Source organism: Protopterus annectens, chromosome 1.part0 (assembly GCF_019279795.1).
Source record: "Protopterus annectens isolate FY-2018-M chromosome 1.part0, PAN1.0, whole genome shotgun sequence".
In the NCBI taxonomy this organism is placed as follows: Eukaryota; Metazoa; Chordata; order Ceratodontiformes; family Protopteridae; genus Protopterus; species Protopterus annectens.
Window position 1 is genome coordinate 1,376,910,470 of NC_056725.1, and position 19,431 is coordinate 1,376,929,900.

A 19,431-nucleotide genomic window follows, 5' to 3' on the forward strand; every position below is an offset into this window, starting at 1 on the left:
ACTGTTTCAGTCTTTATTTACATTCAAAGATGCTCAACACCACCACAAATTTTATATCAAAGCCCTTGGGCCACATTTTTTAACCTTCTGACAACATGGATTGTTCACTCCCAACAATGTTTCAAGCATGCACTGATCATACCATATGCCATCCTTCAACAGCAGCAAGCTATGCACTAGTTGCAAATATCTGACTGTTTAAGAAAAATTTTGGAAAACCTTCATATAAGAACATGCACTTTAAGTACGTCCACAAACATGATTTCCTGCTGGCATGGCTGTGGTATTACTGCAGAACATCCGTGGTCTTCACCATTGCATTCCTTTTTTGCAAAAAGAGGGTTTTTTTTTTTCTTCTTATTTTGGAACTGGCTTTTTTAAAACAAGTTAACAATAAATACCACCAAATTAACAGTCATGGTATTTGGGACATCTAAGAGATTAACCAATACCTCTCCATATGTTAGGACTGACCTTTCTGGTACTAGTCCCATTCAACATATCTTAAGAGGGTCCTTTCAGTTGCCATATACATTCCACGGTCGTTGCTTTGCAACAGTTATAGGTTACAGCACTTCATGTGAGTGGAACCATTGCTATCAATCTACTATCACCGAGAGTTGGATATGCATTATCTCCTAATTATCCAGGCACTACAGCAGTATTGCAGATTACACAGAATAAAATTCTACACTTCAATATGCCCAATTTCTATAAATATCACTGTACCTCAAAAATACAGTAGAGAGTTGATTATCCGAACTCAGCCTTCCAAAGTTTTCAATTAGGAAAAATAAGTCTGAACATGTAAATGTTATATGTATACACTCGTGTGTGTTTTTTGAGCTTGTAGCCCACTCGTGTGTGAAAAATATTTTTTATTGTCCACTTGAATTGCTGAATTTTTGAAAAATGTATTCCCTGCATGCAGAAGAAAACAAGATTTTAGAAGTTTTTCTATCTGGTTCAATTATATGTTTTAATAAACATCTTCATTAAATTATCATATATGACATAGGCAAGCTTACATTTTATATAAATGAAAAACAAACAAAATGACATCACTTTAGTTGCAAACCTTATACATCACTTAGTTATAATCTATCCAGTCATTGTCAGTTAAGCATTATATGGCTCATTCAAATCCTGCCTCTTAAACCTTGTTCCTTCTTTGCATATATTGTTCCCATAGTTCCCATTTGTTCCTATGTAGTTTGCTCCTTCCCTTTTATAAAGATCCTAATTCCAGTTGTTTTCTCTCTGTTACTATATTTACTATTTCTAGTAAAGTTGGTCTAGACTTTACTTTCCAATTTCTAGTAATTGCTGTTTTGGCAGCCACCATAATTAGATTCAGCAAGGCTTTACTATGTCTAAGCAATTCCGATTCTGTATCATAGCTCAAAAAAAAATCTTCTCAGTCGATCAGAAGCTCCTTCAGAGCGTCCTACAGGGAATCCCTAAAGGTCTCCCAGCTCATTACACCCAAAAAAATGTTCCCAGCCACCTTTTTCTTGCCCGTCACATCTCCAACATTTGCTATCCACCTGAGGAAAAATTCTTTGGCGTTTTCTTGGGGTGTAAAATATCTGTAACACTTCCTGGCAAATATCCTAAATCTTCTAGACTTTGTTGCATATTTGGGAGATATAAATATTATCCCCCCGTCTCTTTGTGAATTGCTTATCCAGCCTTTGTTCCCAATCCATTATTGGCCTCTTCTCATTCTGTTACATTTCCCTTTCTAGTTATTTGCTCCCAATACCTTGGTTCCTTTGCCGGTTTTCTCCAACAAATTCCATCCCTCTCTTGCCTATTATCAGTATCCCTAACCACATTCATCCTTATCAGCAGAATCTCTTTTCTCTATTCCCATGCTGGTTTAGTTCTTAGAATATTCCCTGCTATTTTATGAATATAATACTGTGTGATTTTTGTTGTTCTCCTTAGGTCTGCGTCCAAAATCCCAATCTCTCCTTATTTCTTGAGCTTCCTCCCTGTATCATCATTCCTTTCCACTTTGGACTATAGTTTTTTGCTTGTGCTATGTATAAGAGCCTTAACTGTTTTGCTGTAAAATACCCCACTCAAATTGTGTAATCCTAGTCTGCCTTGTTCTGTTGGACAAATCATCTTATCCCACTTGACCCTTGCTGCCTTCCCTTCCCAGATAAAATCCTTCAACTCTTTTTTAATGGCTATCCATGGTGTCTCCTCTGATTGATAAAAATATGCCTGACCTGTGTAGAAGACCTATGTATAAGACTAAACAGACTAAAAACATTTTACTTGCTTGTATCTTAGTATCCATATAACAGAGCTTCCAGTTTCTCAATTTTTGTGTTATCTTCTGTTTAGTCTCTTCCCACATATCCTTAGCTGCCACAACAGAGTCATTCTAATCCATACTCCTAAATACTTCATTTTATCACACCCTCATAAATATGGATATTGTTGAAGATTTGAAACTGTCTTAAAAAGTTCCACAACACACTGTAATGTCCCTTTCTGGATTTGTCCTATTTAAAACATCATCTGCAAATAGAGACAGCTTTTCCTAACTACCATACCAATTATATCCCTGAATTTCTGAGTCCCTTATTTTCTTTGCCAGTGGTTTTAAATGTAATGTAAACAACAAAGGGGAAAGTGGACAACACTACTTGGTTCCTCTACTCAAGCAGAAGTTAGGACCCACCCACTTTAATTTTCACCTCTGATCCCTCATATGTACTCCTAATCAGCTTTATAATTGTATCAGGGAAAGCAAATGCTTCCATTGCCCTGGTCATGAAGTCCCAGTCTGCTCTGTCAAATGCTTTCTCTGCATAAAGATCCACCAATAAAAGTGGTGTTTGTTCTGCTTCCCTCTGAATCATCAGTGTTCTGTTAATATTGCCAAATATTTGCCTCCCCTCCACAAAACCACACTGATCATATCTATCAATTTTGGTGTCACTTTTGTTATTCTTTTCACCATTATAGTTTTATAAACACTTTATATAATTGTGGTTTAGTATTGAAATGGGCCTGTATGAAGCTGGATCCAATGGAGCTTTTTCCTCTTTGGGTATTGTTGCCACCGCCTTCTTCCAGAGTGCTGGTACTTCTCTTAAAATACTGTTAAAGATCTGGAAGGTATTATTTAATCAGTTTTTCCCTCCTAACTTCCAAACATCCACAGGAATACCATCTATTCCCTGGGACCTTCCTGTAGATTGGTTATACATAACCATTTTTATCTCCTCTCTTACTGTCCTGTTAGTAATTGTGCCTCATCTACCTCTAATCCTGACATATTTAATTCTTCCATAAACATTTCCATTTGTATCTTTTCTTGATTTCCATAGTTCTCTGCTTTATACAAACTTTCATAAAATTTCCAAAATATTTCTAATACTTCTACAGAATCTCTTATCTTCCTTGTTATAGGTTCCATAAGCGTTTTGACAGCTCTTTCCACTTTCTGTTGCTTGAGTTATTGTTCTAAAAGTTTTGTATTCTAGAATTATCAAAAAACAGTTGCTTAATGGCAATCTTTCTAAACTCGTACATGTTATCAAGGTAATCTTTTTGCAGATGCTCCTTTACTTCTGAGAGATTCCCCCTATTTTGCAATACTTTAACATTTGTCAGCCCCTCTAAATAATTCTTTTTACTTCTTAACCATATCTCCCTTTCCTTTATTTCCACCCTAGTTTTAAACTCCACTTTAAGTTTATCCCACTCCCTAGCTATATTTTCACAAGAAAATTCTATCTTCTCCAGTAGCTCCTGAATTGATTCCAAAACACATTTCCTTAAATTCCTCTCTCTTCAACCAATAGGTGGGAAAGCCAGTGTTGCATTTTTATTTTGGTTATTATTGATGCATGATCCCGAATAGTTATTCTGTGTGTTTCAAGACCTTCAATTAAATGCACATGTTCATAGGTTGGTACTAGGCTATCAGCCCTAGGGCCTATACAAGCCTAGCCATAGCAATTCCCTGGCTATTTCTTCCCACATTATTTACTTTCCTGGACCCCTGTCTAGCAGGGCGACTGACGTGATCCCTGGGGTGAATTTCCTTTCTCCCATCCAATCATCAAGGTTCCTCTTGAAGAGGTCCAAAGAGGCACTGTGCTTGACATGTATGGGCAATCTGTTCCAGAGTCTGGGGAGTTTCTGGGTCAGGAACCTATCCCTCCAGCATGTTTTGTTTATTGTGATGACAAGGTTTAGATCCCTGGAGCGTGTAGCTCTGAGGGCTTGGGATTTCTTTAAGTGTAGCATGTCCAACAGCTCTGGGTTTGACATGGCCTTGTATGTTAAGCGGAGATCGCCTCTGAGTAGACGATATGCGACAGAGTATAGATGGAGTTTTTAAGGCGGTCAGCGAAGGGCATCTGCTTTAGGCCTGTGATTCTTTTAGTGAGGTATTTCTGAGACCTTTCCAGTTGTTGCAGATGTCTTGAGAGGTACATTACAAATGGGGCATTGTATTCTATAATGGGTCTAATGAGGGATGAGTACAGTGGGACAATGACCTCCTTTTTTCTGGATGAAAAGCCCTTCGTGATGAGGTGTGCCACATAGGAGGATTTCCTGACTGTTGTGGCGATGTGGTTATCTAAGATGAGACCACTGTCCATCTGTGTCCCTAAGTCTCTTATCACACTTTCTGTGTTTAGTGTACTGCCACCTATATGGTAATTCATGGATACATGTTTTTTCCCAAAGGGGATAACACTACATTTCTTGGCATTGAGCTTGAGCCCATGGCTCTGGCACCAAGCATCTGTTTCTGTAAGGCCCTTTTGTAGAGTATCCACATCATTTGGGGATTCAATAATGGCTCCCAGTTTGCAGTCCTCTGCAAACTATGTTCACCGGAGTCCCTTAGTGTTGACCTGTACTTCAGAGAAGTAGATGCCAAACAAGAGCGGCCCCAGGACTGAACCTTGAGGTACTCCACTTGTCACTTGTCTGGAGCTGGATTTGGAGTCAGAACCCACACTGTAAAAGTAGCTATCAGTAAGCCATTTAGCAACCCATTGGGTAACATGGGGATTAATGCCCAACTTAGTAGGTTTATCTATGATTCCAGAGTGGGGGATGGTGTCAAAGGCCTTGGCAAGGTCTAGATAGGTTGTGTGGACCACCTTACCCTTGTCCATGGCTCTGGAGACTGATTCAAAGAAGTCAATCTGGTTCAGGAGACACGATCAGCCCTTCACAAACCCAAACTGGGTGGGGTCCAGTGTTTGAAGGTTGCCAATGTCTTTGTTTATAAGTTCCATGATAATACGCTCCGTGGCCTTGCAGATGAGGCTTGTCAGACTAATGGGACGGTAGTTTCCGGGATCCAAGGTGGATCCCCCTTGTGGATTGGGATAACTGTAGCTCTGCGCCACTCAGTGGGCACGAAACCTGAGGTGAGGCTATGATTAAACATGATACTTAGGTGAGGTGCCAGTTCATATTGTAGTTCATGTAGTACACAGCCCGGGATGTCATCTGGTCTTATGGATGCTGTATTCTTGGCTTTAGAGAGTGTTTTGTACCGGTGTGGCTGTTGTTACTGGAATTTGGCAATCTTCCGGTGTTGAGATGGGCCATTTAGGGGGTGAGAGGGGGGTGAATTTGGCACTGAATCGATCTGCCAGGATATTGGCAATATCCTTCGGATCAGTATATTTAATGCCATTCTGTTTTAGCTCAGAGCAGATCTGAGCATTGCCATTTAGATTCTTGACATAGTTATAGAATGCTTTGTGGTTGTCTTTGGAATCTTTGGCAATTTTATTTTCGTAACTAGCTTTGGAGGATTTTATGCGGCATCTCAGTTTCTTACTGAGGCTAGTAAGGGAGGATTTTGCATCCTGGGATTTTCCTCTCTCCTGCAAAAGTTTCTTCCTTTTGTTGTAAAGTTTGTTTATGGCAGGGGACCACCAGATTGGCTTCCTTTTTTTGGATGAGAGCATTTTGGTTCTATTTGGGATGGCACGATTCATGCATGAGTGGATGTGCTTGTACAGTGCCTTAGTGTAGGATTCAGCAGTTGAACTTTCAGTTCCTGTCTGCATGGGTGTCATGAAGTTTGTCACTTCTGACTTGAGTAGCATGAAGTTGGCTTTGGAGAAGTTTTTTATGGTGGTTTCTTTACTGGGGGTGAGACGTGGATGTTAAGGGTGATTAGCTTATGGTCAGACCTGACTAACGAGGGGGTGACCATAGGTATGTAGCATTTATTTCCCATGTTGGTAATGACCAGGTCTAGGATATTGGAGCCCCTGGTCGGACTATGGATTAGTTGATCCAGGGCGTTGGAATTTATGAATTCCAAGAACCGTTGCGCAAAGGTGTTGGGACATGAGTAGTTTTCCCAGTTAATGGCAGGGTAGTTAAAATCACCCAGTATTAGGATGTTTGGTTCTATCTTAATATTTTCCAGTATGTTTAGAAAGGTGTAGTGAGAATCTTGGGGTATGGTGGGGGATCTGTAGCAAGCTACAATTTGGATTGCAGTCCTTACCTAGTGTTAGTTGCACTTGGGAGAATTTCAGTCACATTGTGTTGGCCAACTAGCCTGGTGGTGTGAATATCCTTGGTGAATATTGATACTCCTCCACCTTTAGTGTTTCGGTCCTGGTTTGGTGGCCGAAAAGTGTGGTAAGAGTTGTAGTCTGGTATTGCAGGGGTGCTCTCTGGAGCCTTGAACCAGGTCTCAGTTACTGCACAGATATCGATGTTCTCCACTTTTAGGAGTGCCTCGAGAGAGTGAATTTTGAGGTTTAGACTTCTAGCATTGAATTCCTGTGAGATATAAAATCTATCTAGCCTAGCCTAGTTTTTGTATCTCTGTGAATAATATGTAAAGTCACTCTGAACTCGTACTACTGAATTCACATCTTCCATGCCAAACATTTTCATAAATTTCATCAAAAATCTACCCTCCTTTGTTATATTTTTCCTTCTAGGCCCCCCCAGACACATCTTCACTGTTGCAAACCAAATTCTACTCTCCATCTAGAAGTAATATTCCTTGCTGAAAGCTGATTATTTCTCCCAGAATTTTCTTAAGCTCCATTATAGCAGTTTTAGGTGGAATGTAAATGCATCCCAGTGTAATCCTACTCCCTAGCCAGTAGCCCATTAGTACTGTGTATTTTCCATTATTCTCTTCCATCACTATTCCTCTTGCAATTAATATAAGTACTTCTCTTTTCCTTTGCCCCAGATATTCCACTGAATAACCATCCTGAAAACCTTTCTTTGTCAAATTCACATGTTCAATTCTTTCCAGGTGTGTCGCCTGTAGCGTAGTTCACTAATCTTTCTTTTTTTATATTTTTCTGTAAGACCATTCAGATTGAAAGACATTACAGAAAGCATAGTTTTCTTGTATATGTTTTATTGCCAACTTTTATGTATAGCTGTTTTTTTAAATGTCTAGTTCCAGCTTTTATGTTACATGCATATACTGTCCGGCAGGTTGGTGTTTTATACAGTTGTTTCTTGTCATATGCATTTGCTCCTATGCTTGCACCTATGCCACATCTTGCATAACTTTTTTTTTTTTTTTGAAAGCCCTGAAACAACCCTTCTAAAACCCATTAATTTAATGACGCATAAAACTGTGTACATCTTCAAATATTGACGTTTTTGCTTCCTAATAACAAAAGTTCTAACTTGATAGCCACACAGGCTAGAATTAACCAGAAAGAAAAGTTAGTTATGCTAAGATCCAGGGTACAGCCTGTGCTGTTTGATTTTTGTCTATCTTTTTAAAGCTCTCACAGCTAAGAAAACACTTTGAATGCTTTTAGAAAACACTTTTTCCAAGCCATTTCTCTTTATCAAATTGTCTTCCAGTGACATGCAAACCAGACACAAAACTGCTAAGGGTACCTTGTTTACCACAATAAAAGCCTTATAATATTCAGTATTCTTTTTCATTTACATGCTTTGTAATAAACTTGTTACTGGATAACACCTAGGGTCTTAACCTAGTCCTTTACTTATGCAGGCATGTGAGTTTTCTTTCATCATATTCTCAGACCCCTCCTCCCCACTTCCTCTCTCTTTTTTTCATTGCAGTGCCTACATTTCTTAAAACTGAACAACGCAAAAGAGAGAAGGGAGAAAAAGAAAAAATAAATGAAAGCACCTGTTTATATTGGTATCCCCATTACATTTAAAAAAAAAACTGAACTTTACTTCAAGTCTAATTGGTTTTGTATTATCTTTAAAGCTGTCACAGCTGGGGAAAGCCCCTGACTGGCTAGGACATAATGTTCTTTGAAAACAATTTATCCGCTTTTTTTCCCCCTCAATCAATCCCCTTCCAGCAGGCTGTCCCCAGTTTTTCTTTATCAGATCGTCTCCCTGAACACATGAAGACCAGCTGTAGAATTGCTGCTTAGTATACCTGCATTTGCTAGAAAAAAAGCCTCATAAAATTCAATATTTTTCATTTACTTGCTCTCTCTTAAAACTAATCAATCTAAGGTCCTTAAGCCAGTTATTTCCTCATGCAAGAATGAAAAACACACTAATTTTAATTTTGTCATGCCTTTCTAACCAGGTTCCTTTTTTCACTGCATTGTTTATATTTATGAAAACTGTACAAAAAGAAAGAGAAGAGGGAAGAAAAAGACCCGTTCACAATCCCCACCACACTTAAAAATAGCATGCAAAGAAAACCATGCACCACATGTACAGTACTGTTAAAAGAAAGTGTTTCCTTACTTACAGTTGGCTTTCTCCCACATTTTTCTGAACATTAATGACATGAAGTAGGGCATATCCCCCACAAGTCCAACAAATTTTGAAAGTCCAATATTTCCAGAATTTCTTGTTCTGTCATATTTCACAAATATAATTATTGCATTGTAATCCCTTACTGGTTTTATTACTTGCCAAAATCCTGTCTCTGCTTCATTTCCAATGTACTTTCGATTCTTCTAGTCATCTCTTGTGTTCCCTTCCTTCTCTCCCAACATTTTCCTTTGAAATACTGGAAAAGGTTTCACAAGTACAGTCTCTCTGCCTTTATTACCATACGAACAAAGAAGCAGAATCTCCTTCTGTTTCCCAGCTCACTTTTTGTTGGACAAACTTTTGTATCTGCTCCTTAGTATGCACTTCATAAAAAATGATTTTATTCCTCCAGGGAAGAATACCTTTTAAGACAGCTGGATATAGTAGTATGAGTCTCACACCTGTGTCTCAACATTCTCTGAATAGTGGAATTAATTTACTTCTCTTTTGGCTGGTGTGCAATAAGTAATCATTCTCCACAAACACTCTGCAGTCTCCTACTTTTAGTATTTTGTCCTTCTGCCACAGTTTTACCAGAATCAGTAACTCCTGCTGGTAGGATTGCATCTTTACTATTAAAGGTCTAGGTTGCTTTCTTATAGTTGGTTTGGAGCATGCATACTATGTGCCCTTTCAACTAACAACTCCTGCTGTGGAATACCAGTCCACTTGCTTATTTGTGCTTTCATAAAATTAATGCGGTCTGTTCGTTCTGGCTTCTCTGGTATAGCTGAAAATCTCCTATTTTCTTGCGTGCTCTGTCCTCTAATTCTATTTTTTGAAAAATCTCTTCCTGAGCAGTCTCATATTCAGCCAAAATCTCTTCCTGAGCAGTCTCATATTCAGCCAGTCTCCTCTTCATTTCGACCTCTGATTTTTGCAGCTTTATCATCTCGTCTGAATAACTGTTTAAAGCTTCTTACATTTTTCCACCCTTTTTGTTGTTTGTGTTGATATACTCCATCAGTGTTTTGTTTATTTTAACCAGGACTGTATGCAGTTGTCTTATATCTTCCTGTAGGTTATTGGAAGTCATGTCTGAAGGTCACATTGCTTTTTTTTTTTATGAACAGCTGCAAAACTACTTTCCCCAATCAGTGTTTCTTCCTCACTTTTTGTGATTTTTTTTTTCCAGGTCTTTGTATTTCTTTATTCCTAAGCATCCAGGCATTGCACTTACTAGCCAGTTACTGAAATTTACCCCTAACACAAGTCTACCGGCCTTCTCTGCTGAGTTTCTGTTTTCACATTGGGAGAGCTAGAAACAAGCTGTTACTCGTTGTGCAGCCATCTTGGAAGTCATGGTTCAATTATATGTTTGCTTATCTGAACAGTTCGATTATCTAAACTACCCTAGGTCCCAATTAGTTCAGACAGTTGACTCTCTACTGTAGTATGCAAAATGGACCTTATGAATATTTTCTTTGTAAAACTACTTGGTGAAGGATTTTGCCCTCTTGCTGTTAAAGAAATAGTGAAATCCACAAATAGCCACAGAATTCTGTCTTTACTGAAATTGCATAGACCTCCCTTCATACTAATGTGAAAAATCATTTTGTATATTAGTCCCTGCAATCTGAAAGCATTAGAATTTGCAATCCTAGATTATATCTCTAAAAAAAAAATGCAACTACAGGACAAATGTACCTGTTTTATAGACATGGGTTTAATAAAATCATCTTGGCCACTATCTTGGAGAGATTCATACCTACTGCCCTATTCATTGTTAACTTTCAGATTAAAAATACATTGTAAATGTGTATGCTACTAACGTTTTGTTTTCTTTGATCATGTGCTACACCATTTTTTTCCTGTACTACTGCATCAATTATCTGTTTTCTATAAATTACCACAGTAACTTCACCTTTGTCAAAAATTCTATATCCATTCTACTTCAAAGATGGTTATGTTTATTAAAAGGTAAGCATACCTTGATGTAATAAAGTTTTATTACTGTTAGGTGACAAGAGTCTGTTTAAGTCTTCATTATGTTTGTCATTACATTATAAAATGATGTACTTGACTCTCTAATATTTCAGTGTTACTTTCTAAGGTATACATGTATGTCATATCATTAACTGGTTTATGTAGTATCTTTGACAGATAGCAAGAGGAAATTGCTGAAGGAGTCCTGTACCAGCTTACTTAGCTGGTTAACAAACAAAGGGTAAGTAATTACAATAGTGATTGGGAACTGTGTACCCATGCTCTTACTGACTGCTAAAGGGAAGTAAATTTTTGTATGCAAGCACTGTTCTCGTTAGTACTTGTAACGTGGTATACTGGTGTCATTTGCACTGTTGTCATTTGCACTTTTGTCATTCAGCTGTTGTCCACAGGCGGTTTCTCTATTTTAAACAAAGGTTTCGTACAATACTTTGTCAAATGTTTTTGGAGGGAAAAAAAGATATTTTGGTATTGGTGGAAAGGATTAATTAGTAGTTACCATTAGTTTTTTTTTTTTTTTTTTTTTTTTTGTCCTTGCCTATTTTCTCCTGCTTTAATACAAAGAAGTTGCCCGTTCAAAGGCAATGGGGCTTGAAGAGCTAAAGCTTGTCACTTGCTTCTCTCCGAAGAATGCAACACAACTTGTGGAAGACTGACAACAGAAGGGTATTGTTCATTGAAAACGTATAGGAATGCCACCCATCCCATGGTCATGCATTGAATTGGAACGTGCAATCTAGTCCAGAGGTACAGCTCCTTTAAAAAAACATAACTGAACTGTGTTACTGTGCTCATATCCTTACAAGTGTTAACTTTTGAACTAGTAGCACTGTTAAACATTGTATCTGATGATGTTCTCTTCATTCTTCCTCACAGATGGGTTACAGATCCGATCCTATGTTCCGACTTTGCTGCATTTTCATAGATTTGGAAGAGTCTCAAGCTTCTCCCACTACCCATAATACTTGCCATCTACCCAGCCTGAACAGATTCTGTTTGCTGCCGGCAGTGACGGACATGGTTCTCCGTAGTTTCAAATCAAGAGCGATTTCTCAGAGCTTTTTCAGCTACGTTTTTCTTGTCGGTATTATTGTAGCTTCTGTCTTTGCAGGTGTCAGGGCTTTCTTATTTCCTTTTTCTTTGCCGACTCTTTTTTCGAGTCTTGCATTTTCTCTCTTTCCCTAGTTTAGAACTTTATAAAAAAAAGAGAGAGAGAGAGAAAGAGTTTCCTTTATAGTTGAGTGGTTATAGACAGTAGTGCTGCCGTCTCGTTTCTTTTCTATGCCTTTCTTTGCTGCTGTTACATGTTACTGTGTTTTGTTTTTTTGTGTAATATCCGAGAAACCTACAGGATTCAAACGCTGTTCAGAATGTGGACACAAAGTTCCACATTCTGATGTGCACAGTAGGTGTGTTGGGCCTGAACATCTCAGGCCAACTTGCCAAAGATGCAAGGGGTTTAATCCTAGAGCAATTGCTGATAGCAAAAACAGGCGGATTCTGAAGGGCCTATTACCTGCTTCAAATGCTTCCACTCTAGGGCCACAGCTCCCCTCCAAGAGTAAAGTGAGGTCCGCTGACTCCAAGAAGCGCTCTCACAAGCCCCCCCCCCCAGGGCTTCATCAAAGCCACCCACCAAAATGTCTAAGCATTAGGCTGTGATATCGTTGGATTCAGGACCTCTTTCCATGCTGACTTATCCGAGACATTCTTCAGATCTGACAGGCTCTTCTGCGCTGAGGTCCTCTCCTTGGCCTTCTACCTCTACATCATATCCGAAGCCCTCAGATCTGAGTTCAGAGCCATACCCCAGAGTTTACCATTCGGTCGGTATCCCCTATAGTACCATCCAGGATACTTCAAACCCCGAGCAGACATTCCCGACCACAATCTGTGGCTTCCTCAAGGTCTTTTAGGAACCTTTCAGAAATTGACATGAACAGGATGATGAGGAAGATCCCCGAGACTGGGATCCAGATGGAGGTATTGCCCACTCTATCCCCTCTGGGATCTGTGAGTGCTCCTATTACAGTGCAGTCTCCTTCTCCATTTCGACCTTCGGTATTTGAGTCCCAGGTTCAAAGCCAAGACTTTTTTCCTCTACTATAATAGTCACCTTGACTACCTCTGCTCTGAAGTTATCGGATCAGAGTGGGACTCTAATCCAGGAGATCGTTGTCAGTTCCAGGGCGAGGAGTTTGACTCCTACTCTGTCAGAGCTGTCTCTTGTGTGACTGTGTTTTGAAAGTTTCTGACCCCTACCCCCCCCCCCCCCCAATAGGACTGTACGGCCCATTTAATTTAGAGGGCCTTTTCTCCCTGTGTGAGTGTTTATATAAAAAAAAAAAAGTTCTCTTTTTCCTCTCTCTATTGTTGTAGTTGGTATTTAGTCTTGTTATCTAGCTTATCTATTCCTGATGGTCAGAATGTCCAAAGATAAGGATAGGGAACATAAGGATCATCGCCCTTCGGGATTTAAAAATTGTGATGGTTGTATGCAGAAAATGTCTCACAGACAGCCACACCAGTTACGTGTATTGCCTTGGTGAAGCCCATTTGCAGGAACCCGGCACATTTTGTCACGCATTTAGCACTAGAGTTTTAAATGAAAGAAAGAGGAAACTCCTTCATAGGGGTCTCCTGACCAGTTCCTTCCAGGAATAGCTGGAACATGGTCAGGCAGTTCCAAAATCCTCTAAGAGAAAAATATCTTCGGAGCCGACTAAAGCGTCGGAGCCAAGAAGTTCCGATTCCTACTCTGCTTCATCCATTTCGGTGCCATCGGTCTCCTCTGCTCAGAGACAACCTTTTGGTACTGAAAATTTTACCTGAAATCGAGGTCGTCTCTCCTACCTTGAGATCCCCTTCAGTCTCCACCAGGTCCTCCAGGACTCTATCTGATGAGGACATCGAGCCGGTGGTGAAGAGGTTGCTTTTGTTTCCAGCTCTGGCAAGAAAATTGTCCCCTCCGGACCCAAACCCCCTTACTGACAACTGTTCCTCCTCCGACAGCTTTGCTCTCTGAGCCTATTACTTCAAGTTCTTCTGTCTTGGACTCGTCGGCTCCAGGGATTCAACCTGCTTCCTCGGAGCCAATTACTCTATCCTCGATGGCTCAGTCTGGAGCCGAGGGATCTGGGAGCAGACGCTCTCGTGTCAACTCCGAGGGGGACAGTCACCCTGGGTTCTCGTCAGAACCGACCCTCCCTCTTGGGGCCTCTGCTTGATTCAGCTCGGCTCCCACTTCTGCTTCGGAGCCATTACCCCTTGCTAGGAGTCTACCATCTATCCCCTCGGAGCGGAGGTCTTCGGAGCGAGGGAGAAGGCTTTCAAAGCTATAGAGAAGGCATTATCCTCTGCTAAAGCCATTCCATTGAAACCTGTGTCCCACCAGCAGCAGGCAGCAACCTCTTCCCCCCCCCCTGCCACCCCCACAGCATAGGGAGCCAGAGGCCCAAGTAACCCCCATTGGAGGTGCCCTCCCCAGATTATCCCACTGGAGAGATCCCTCGGAAGAGGCTGTGTAAGAGGAAGCATGTAGACTCAGGTGAGTCTGTCACGTCAGGCACTTATTTAGAGGAATCGGAAGGGTCCCCTAGATCCCCCTCTGAGGATGTCTCCTTTTCTGACATCCTAGAAATCCTTAGACAGAGGGGTGATTGGAAGATCTCTAACCCTACTGAGGATGAATCCGTGTATCTTGAGGTCTTTGGTTCCCGACCTTCCACCTACTGGGTGACACCGCCTTGTGACCATCTCTTGGTGGTTATATCACGGAAAGCCTGGACCTCTCCAGATTCAGTGGAGCCCGTCCCGAGGAGGCCAAATAAGTTCATGACAGCACCTGAGAACAAGACTTTTCTTTAAGGGAGTTCTCGATGCTATGGTGGTAGCAGCGGCCACCAAGGAGTTATCAGAGACCTCTTCTAATATCCAACCTCCTAACAAGGAGTCCAGGACGATGGATAGGTACAGGAAGCATACTTTTTCTTCAGTGGCATTTACACTAAGATCGCTGAATTACCTTACTCATTTTACTCTCCTTCAGAGGGATCTCCTGAAAGAGTTAGGAGACACCCACCAGGGTTCATTAGCTCCAGGTTCCATGGATAAGGTTTCTGCCCAGCTCTCCACCCTTACTTCATAGCTAACTCCTCCATGAGGCTGATTTCGTACGCGGCAGATGGAGCAAGTAGGGCAGCCGCAGCAGGAATATCCCTCAGGAGACATTAGTGGATGCATCTTTGTAATTTTATGGAGTCCTTCAAGTCTTCCTTCACGAATGTCCCCTTTGGGTCATCTCTTTTTGGACCCTAAGTGAAAGAGACTTTGACTAGGTGCAAGCAGGAAGGGAAAACCTTATCTGCCGTCTGAGTCCATTTCTCTTTACCATCTAGTCCCTATCCCAAAGGTAATACAGGAGGAAAAAATGTGGTTCCGTAAATCCCAAAAAGGTTTCCCTCAGGCACAAGGTCAACCCATCCTCAGAGGTGGAGGATATATTGGAAGATGCCGCCCACGTGGCAGAGGAGATCCGCAGCATCGGGGAGATGGAGAAACTTTCTCTGATCATCCCTTCCATCGCCCCTGAGGGGTTGCCTGACTTTGCGTCTCTGGAGGCAATCGAGAGTCATCTTATCGCTGTACCCAAGTGCCTGGCTAACCATCTCCCAAGATCGTTGGGTACACACCATAATATCCAGAGGTTACTTGATGCCCTTTGTTTCCGAACCCCCAACAAACCGGTCTCTACCAGATGTACCACACATCCAACTAGACCGTGCAACATCAGAGGTCATCTCGTTGCTGCAAAAGAGTCATCCAAGAAGTCCCTGCAGAGCAAGTAGGATCCGGAACTTACTCTCGATTCTTTTTAGCTCCAAAAAAGACGGGACTTGAGATCAATCCTAGATCTTGGTAGGCTCAATAAGCATGTAAAGAAATCAAAGTTCCGAATGGTCACTCTGCAGTCGATATTTCCCTTCATCTGGAAAGACAACTGGATGTGCTCAATCTATCTCCAGGACGCGTACTACCAAATCAAAATGGACAGGTGCTCCAGGAGACGCTTACACTTCCGGCTGGGAGCCATGCATGGCAGTGGTAACAGCTCACCTGAGACGTCAAGGATTCCAGGTGTTTCTGTACCTAGACGACTGACTTCTCACTGCTACCACCAAGCATCAACTCATCAGAACCAGGGACGAGACTCTGTCCTTGTGTGCCAGTCTAGGAATCACTGTCAACCTAAACGTCAGTTTTATCTCCCTCGCAATACATTGTATATTTAGGCTTAGAAATAACCATGTCAGTAAGGCTAACACCAGAAAGAGTAGAGTCTCTTCGCAGTCAAGTCAGAGCCTTGCTATATAAAAAAAAAAAAAAAAAAATTCAGGCCAGAGTAGTCCTTCAAGTCTTAGGGACTATGGCTTCTGCCATCCTATTAGTTCCTCTTGCTTGTCTACACATGAGGATACTTCAGTGGCTGCTATTTGCCCAATGGTCGATGCAAGACCTTCCATTGTCTCACCAGATTTTGATGAAACGCATGCAAAAAGGATCTGACCTGGTAGTTGCACACAGAATAACTTATCCTGGGTTGTCCACTTTTCCTCCCCAAGAGAAAGCAGTTTTGACCATGGACACTTCCTAGATGGGGGGGGGGGGCATTATCTGGGAATGACAGCCCAAGGTACTGGCAGAACCACGAGAACCACTTTAACATCAGTGTTCTGGAGATGAGAGCGGTAGTGTATGCGTTGGAAGCACTTCAACTCCCTTCCCACCGGGACAATTGTGATTCAGTCAGACAATCATGTCTGTCGTGTGGTACATAAATAAGCAAGGGGGAATCAAGTCTTACCTGCTTTGAAGAGAGGCCTTAAGAGTTTGGAAGTGGGCGATGGATACTCGACACTTCCTGATAGTAACGCGTATTCCGGGGAAATCCAACATAATAACAGACAAACTCAGCCAAGCAATTCTGATGCCTCACGAGTGGTCCCTGAATCCAATGGTTGCAAAAGAGATATTTCACAGAAGGGGCCAACCTTGCTCTGACCTATTTGCCACTCGCCTGAGCACAAAATGCAGCAGCTACTTTGCCCTCATTCCCCATTTGGGGATGTCACCCAGGGATGCTCTAGTCCACGATTGGCCCCCGGGACTTCTTTATGCCTTTCCTCCTTTTCCACTCATCCCAAAGGTAATGCAGAAAGCAAGACAGTTGAGGAGTGAAACATAACACTTGTGCAGTCAAGAGTGGGCACGTTCACATGTAGAAGATGTACAGCTTGTGCGTATATCTATTCAGGAGGTAATTTTACACACCCACAGATAGGTTTTGTTATTAATATTTATTTTTATGCTGACTGCCATACCAAGAATCTAGTGTATTTTAGTTTTTGTATGACATGCTGCGCATATTATATTGGCAAAACGAACAGACCCTTCAAAGGTAGGATTTTAGAGCATCTTCGTGACATCAGGAACTTAATGCCCTAGCTATGCATGTGATGAAGGAAGGCTGTGAACATAGGTTTAAGTTTTTTGTTGTAGAAACTTTACATGTCAGTGTTAGAGGGGGAGACCTCAACAATAGAACTGAATCTGTTGAGCAGAAGTGGATACTAAAACTACAAGCTGACAGGTATCCTGGTTTAAACAGCAGAGTTTCGCTTAAACAATTTTTAAGAGCTAGACCATTGAAGCATTAGTAGGTTTTAAATAAGTTGACTCGTTGTGTAGTCAAAACAAAAAGTTTTTTATTAGGATGTTTGAGTTTTTAACCAAATATATAAGCATGCTTTTTTATGAATGAGATGGTTATAATATTTATTCTAGTCTATCAGTCCAAGCATATCAGTAACTACAAGTTTTATATATATATATATATATATATATATATATATATATATATATATATATATATATGGGTCTACTTTCATAGACCGAACGTACGAATCGCCGACACACATATTCCCGACCCCAAACAACCGAAAACGCACCACACCAACAACTCAACATACCGAACACCACAACACAGACAAAAAATGCCAACTACACATTGCACACAACAACATATCCACTAACCTTAACCTAAACCCTAACCCTAACGTCTGACACTACCGCACACTTACCCAACCCGCACCCTAACCCTAACTCACTTAACACACCTCTAAACCTCAACACCGTCACTATCGCACATTCACCCTACCTGCACCCTAACCCTAACTCACTTAATCCACCCTAAAACATGCAGCCCGTCACTATCGCACACTCACTCCACCCGCATTCTAACACTGACACACTCAACACTACCCTACACTGCTCTACGTCACTTCCACACACTTACCTCAACGGAACCCTTAGTCCGACACCACCGCACACTCACCTTTCCCACACCCTATCCTAAAATCCCTCACTATCGTACACTTACCTGTCCGCTCCCCAATACTACATCTTTCACTTTCGCACACTTAACCGTATCGCGCTCACATGCCGCCGTTGTCGGTCTCTCAGCCGTCGGGATATCGCGTTTTCGGTAACCTACCTGTTCGGTGTGTGTGTGTGTGTGTGTGTGTGTGTGTGTGTGTGTGTGTGTATGTATGTATGTATGTATATATATATATATATATATATATATATATAAATATATATATATATATATATATATATATATATATATATATATATATATAGCTTTGGTCCGTGAAAGCGCTTATCCTATGTATTTTTTGTACCCATGAAATATTTTGAACTAAGCCGTGCTTGGAACCTTTGCTGTTTCTTTGACAGTTGAGGAGTTCCTTGATCCTCATTGCTCCTTACTGGCCTCGACAAGTTTGGTTTCCCTTCCTGTGGCCCTACCTTTTTGGAGGAACCATGGATTTTGGACCCATCTCCAGATCTCCTGATTCATTAATCAGGACAGTTCCTCCCCACCCTCAAATTGACAGCATGGCTGCTCCATTTCCACGAATAGCCAGGTGTATTCCCCTATCCCCTGTGGTTAAACACATTCTAATTTCATCCCATAAACCTTCCATTCAAACTATACTCCTTATAGGTTCATAGGTTGGTACTAGGCTATCAGCCCTAGGGCCTATACAAGCCTAGCCATAACACTTCCCTGGCTATTTCTTCCCACATTATTTACTTTCCTGGACCCCTGTCTAGCTATTTCTTCCCACATTATTTACTTTCCTAGACCCCTGTCTAGCAAGGCGACGGACGTGATCCCTGGGGTGAATTTCCTTTCTCCCATCCAATCGTCAAGGTTCCTCTTGAAGAGGTCCAAAGAGGCACTCTGCTTGACATGTATGGGCAATCTATTCCAGAGTCTGGGGAGTCTCTGGGTCAGGATCCTATCCCTCCAGCATGTTTTGTTTATTGTGATGACAAGGTTTAGATCCCTGGAGCGTGTAGCTCTGAGGGATTGGGATTTCTTTAAGTGTAGCATTTCCAACAGCTCTGGGTTTGACATGGCCTTGTATGTTAAGCAGAGATCGCCTCTGAGTAGACGATATGCGACAGAGTATAGCTGGAGTTTTTTAAGGCGGTCAGCGTAGGGCATCTGCTTTAAGCCTGTGATTCTTTTAGTGAGGTATTTCTGAGGCTTTTCCAGTTGTTGCAGATGTCTTGAGAGGTACATACCAAATGGGGCGTTGTATTCTATAA